The sequence below is a fragment of the Centruroides vittatus genome, unplaced genomic scaffold (genome assembly GCF_030686945.1).
Source record: "Centruroides vittatus isolate TY-2023 unplaced genomic scaffold, ASM3068694v2 contig_595, whole genome shotgun sequence".
NCBI classification, from domain to species: Eukaryota; Metazoa; Arthropoda; class Arachnida; order Scorpiones; family Buthidae; genus Centruroides; species Centruroides vittatus.
In genome coordinates, this window is record NW_027122359.1 from 204,505 (window position 1) to 210,160 (window position 5,656).

Consider the following 5,656-nt stretch of genomic DNA (forward strand, 5'->3'; position numbering starts at 1 on the left):
ATAAAACGTGGACTGCTGTCTACCCCGCTAGGGGCGCCCCGACATTAATAAAAAAAACTACAAATATAATTTCAACAATTGTCAAATCCGATTGTTGATTAGAAGCAATTGTTGTCGGATGCGATTTCTTTGAAAGCGAAATACTTTTGCGATAATGAATGCTGAAAGTAAGTTAAATTATCTGATTATTTGTATGACTTTACTGATTAGTTTACAGCGTGTCCATAATGCGATACTAAACAATCCTATTCTCCTAACATTTTTAAAAAAGAATTAAAAGATGAATAAAATGATTATAAAGTTAATTACGATTAGCATCGCTGCTACATTAATTGCTTTCAATGTAAAGTTTAATGTAATTGATGACATTCGAATCATAAATTAAATCCTTATTTGAATTCAAGGGAGATAACGGGATTTTTTATTATTTATATCCGTGAAGATGCATTAAATAGACAAACATGCAAATAATCACTATAATAATTAATTCTCATTTCAGTTTTTTCTGATATTAACATTAAAGATATTTTAAAATAACAGGTCTATAAATATAATCGAAATAAGTTAGTAATAGTAATAATCGCAGAGCCTAAACAGATAGGTGTTGAAAATTGAAATTTAATACATAGTTAGGGTTCATTATGAAAAGACAGATTAAGCAGGGATTTTTGGAAATTTCGCATGCAAACGAGGAGGAGAGGATTAAAATTAGCCTAAAGAACTCGGCTTCTATTGTACTATTTTATATGCGATTTTGCATTTTTGCGGAAAATCCAACGTATTTTTAGACCCATGTAAAAGTTTTCAAATTAGTTTCGGAAGAAGAGGAACCTAATTCATGCACTCGATGAAAACGGGTGAGATGGGCTATGGCCTAATATTCTAAAATTTCAGATATTCTTATATGTGAGAGATAACGGAATTAATATCAGATGTGATCTTACCTCTAGAGTCATACTATTATCTATCAGCAAGCTTTATATAAATGTTTGACAGTTTATTATTTTAGTATATCAGTAGTCTATTCAAAATAAGTAAATAACAATTAAAAAAATTTTTTTTCACAGGTTACCAGTGTTTTTATAATGAAATTTATTCGTCATTTGAATATGACAATTACGTTCTGTATGCTTATCAGGTCAGTGTAATAGAAAATTTTACTTTATGTCTTAGATAAACATAGAATGTATAATATTTAAATTGAATCTAAATTCAAATTGCTTGGCAATGAAGTCAAAAATAAAGATATAAAAAATCCATATGAAGAACTTAAGTTTTGTCGTTTTTGTTTCAATTTGGTGCCAATTTGCTTTAGTTCACAATTAATATTAAGACTTTTTGACAGGGTGTAAATTTGATAGAGATTTATGTTTTGTCGAGATATTTCATACGAAAAAGAATTCTACTTGCTGTTTGCTATTTCATGAAATAAAGTTTTATACTTAAAAATTTAATGTATGCATGTTATATTTTAACTACGTAAAAAGTATTTTACGTAGTAAAAATATAACAAGCATACGTTTTATTATCAACATGCACTAAATACTATTTTTGTGATATTAGGAATTTAGAAAATACAATAACAAAAAACTTTAAGGAGTTTATGGTTTCAACTAATTTTATATAACTTTAATAACATCGGCTAACAGAAAGGAGCAATTAAAAATTGTGTTTTAATACCCGAAACTTTCTTTTCGACAGTTTTAAATATCTTGATTAAATTTTGTAGTAGAAAACAGAAAAAATACAAATAATTTTCTACTAAATGAGATGTTAAATTAGAACTCTTTTAAAAAACAGAATTAACAGTAGAAAACAATTTTTAAAATGCATCTTCCTATATAAATTAGTACCTCTTGTTAACTGTGGCTACGAAAAATAAAACGTACACTTCTATTTAAGTTTAATTGAATATTACTTAATGATTATAGTGTAAACTTGAGATAATTTATTTCAATTTTTATACGAATGCATTTCGAATGGGATTTAAAATCTACTGAGTCGGCAATCTTTTTATAAAATGCATTAATTACACTGGGGATTTTTCGAACTGTTTGGATCTGATCCAAGGATCTTCTGAGCGGTAGGCTGCTACTTCGCCCGCTGTAAATTTAGCTGTCTTTCATTTTTTAACTCTGTCCTTATTGTGGGAACTAACAAAACTTCTTTTAGTGATCCCTTTATGGGTTCGGCAAGGCCACAATGGGGCAACAGGGTGGTAAAGGGACGGGGCCCAACATATCCAGACAATTACCCACCGAAATTTTCTGGGCATTTTTCGACCGGTCCGGATTCGATTCCGGATCCCCCAAGCTGCCAGCTTTAATGCATAGTCATCCTTCTGAGCAATCTGGCTGTCTGCTGATATGCACTGTTAGATTATTACAAATACAATCTTAAGATACGAATTTTAAATAAACTTTTCTTATAGCGTAATTTCTTACTTGTTATTTTAGTATACAATATTCTTTGTACCGTATGAATTATGGTCAAGAATGCCAGAATATGGACCGAATACAGAATGCCCAGGAAGCGGAATACCGCCAGAAAATCAGCAGTACGAACCACAAGAGAGTGAATACGGATACTGGCCACAATCAGAATTTACGAATTATTGGCCGTCTCCTGAAATGGCGGAATATGAACCAGAAACAGAGACAATGGGATATTGGCCATCTTCACGAAATATTGGAAATGGATCACAACGAAATACATATGACCATGGGCCAGATCCAGAAAATTATGAATATGGACCATATGAAAATATATATGGATATGAGTCTGTTTCAGATTATTATGGATATGGGCCATATGGAAATATATATGAACATGAACCGGACTCGGTAAATGATGGATTTGGGCCGCAACCAGATATAAATCAACAGTGGCCAGATGCAGAATATTACGGATATGCGGTATATGAAAATACATATGAACATGGGCCAGACTCAGAAAATGTTGGATTTGGGCCGCAACCAGATATAAACCAACAGTCGTCGGCTCCAGAGTATTATGGTTATGGGTCGTATAAAAACATATATGAACATGAACCAGACACAGTAAATATTGGGTTTGGGCCACAACCAGATATAAGTCAACAGTGGCCGGCTCCAGAGTATTATGGTTATGGACCATATGAAAATATATATGAATATGGGCCACATGAAAATATGTATGAACATGGGCCACATGAAAATATGTATGAACATGGGCCAGACTCAGTAAATGTTGGATTCGAGCCGCAACCAGATATAAATGAACAGTGGCCAGATCCAGGATCTTATGGATATGCGGCATATAAAAATATATATGAACATGGGCCAGACTCAGTAAATGTTGGATTTGGGCTGCAACCAGATATAAACAAACAGTCGTGGACCACATGAAAATATATATGAATATGGACCATATGAAAATATATATGAATATGGACCACATGAAAATATATATGAATATGGACCACATGAAAATATATATGAACATGAACCAGATTTAGTAAATGTTGGATTTGGGCCGCAACCAGATATTAATCAACAGTGGCCAAATCCAGAATCTTATGGATATGCAGCATATGAAAATATATATAAACATGGGCTAGAATCAGCAAATGTTGAGCTTGGGCCGCAACTAGATATTAATCAACAATGGCCACTTACAGAAAATATTGAATACAAGTCTTACTCAAATTTAAACGAACATTGGCCTGCCCCAGAAATTATTGATTGTGGGTCTCAACCAGATATAACTGAGAATAGGCTACGTACGGAAATAAGCGAGTCTGAATCGCTTGCAGAACTCCACCAGTCCTCGCTGGCGACACAAATGCTAGAATATTGTCTGGAACCAGAGTTATTTGAAAATGGAAAGACAGAAGAGGACGTCGAAGAGGACGAGCTTGACTATAAAGATGTTCTGTTCGAAACTAATTATTCCATTGAATCAGATACGATGTCGATTGAAGATGAAGTTGCTGATACCGTAAACGGAAAAAAACTATTTGACGATTGTACTACGGATCAAAACATTATAATGGTTCAAGATCATTCTCCTGTTCACGAAACATGTGAATCAGTATTAATCAGCTCGACGTCGACTCCGCTTCATGTTGAATCACACAAATCTAATTTAAATACAGAAATGTACGACATTTGTGACGAGTTACCTGCGGAAAATGACAAAAACCATACAGACGATTTATCTCCGATGGATAATTGTAGAAAAATAATTGAAGAAAATTTAATTAAAGAGTCATCTGATACAAGTCAAGAAGTATCGATAAATGAAATTGTCGCCATGCAATTAAATGAAAATATTGAAGTTTCAAATATAAATAAAAACGTTGTAGGAGATGAAATCGGATTAGAAATATTTGAAGGTAAGATCACAAACATTTGATATTTTGTATTTCATTTTCTCTATGTATAAGTCAACATTTTCGTTCGCCTTACATGATATTATTTGCACGTCTTCAGACTTTTAAGTAAATTTGCTTTAACTGTTTATTATATTCATGAAAAATTCAAGTTGAAGTAACTCTTATAGAACTTTCTTTAATGTATACAAAGATTTTTCTAATGAAAAAGAATTTATTGCGGATTGAACTAATTTAAATCTTACAACAAACACTCATAAAACATTAAAAAACACTAATATTATAACTCACAAGACATTGATTTGTTAATCTTTATCAACTTTTATTTTGTTCTCGTTAACATTCACATGAAATAATTGGATAAACAGATAATATCCGAACACACAATTTAATTCATAACATTGGCTAATATTTATTGGCGTAATTTAAAAATCAATTTGCATTTTGAAAATTAATTCTTACCCGTGAAGATATACGAATAGAAGGACTTCTTGTTATCAATATAAGATTACTTACTTAAATTTTACTAAGGAAGTAATATTGTTGACAAGATTACTTTGCATTCGAAGTACATTGATAATCGGTTAATGCATAAAAACACTTGTAAATTTGTGTCGTCATCGTTACAAATGAAATCCTTCCGTTTGTTTTATTTTATTCTTGTTTAATATCGTGTGTATACGTGATGACGGCATTAAGATTTTTAATGAATAAATGACTTATTACTAAATTATAAAATTGCTTTTCAGAAAATCATAAGAAAGACGAAAAGGACGTTACCGAAATCTTAAATAAAACTGACGTGAAAGAAATAGAATATGGTGGCTCTGAATCCGAAGAGGTCGAAGAGAAATCCGAGCCAAAAAGACAGAAAAAAGTGAGAAAGTATTTTTGTTTATATTTAAATAACTGAAATTTTAGATTTCATTTCGCCACTGATGTACAAAATATATTAAAAAGACTTTTATTATCTTGATTTATGAAAATCTTCTTACATCTTTTTTTAGGCCGTTACGAGATGCGTGGACGTATTCAGACGTGGTCTTCGCTGGCTTGGAAATTTACTTTTCCCATGCTTGCAACGGAAAATGTAATATTTTTTTTGAAAGAAGATTGTATGCAGATTGAAAATGCGTACAATATGCAGTGTAGGCATTACTGCACTTGATTAAAATAACAATAATATATTTTTGTTATTTTCTTCAAAATTCACTCTAAATATTGTAAATACTTTATAAAGCTTTAATAAAAGTTAACAAATCTCTGATCGGTTTTTTTAATTGA

General features: G+C 31.5%; 1 long non-coding RNA gene across 1 annotated transcript; it reads left to right on the forward strand.

Moving 5' to 3' along the window:
* The first annotated feature begins 102 nt into the window (after window positions 1-102).
* On the forward strand, window positions 103-2,587 carry LOC136979175 (uncharacterized). Its single transcript, XR_010881354.1, has 3 exons — window positions 103-167; window positions 1,068-1,138; window positions 2,457-2,587. It is a non-coding gene; the product is annotated as an uncharacterized lncRNA (long non-coding RNA).
* The last annotated feature ends 3,069 nt before the right edge of the window (window positions 2,588-5,656 follow it).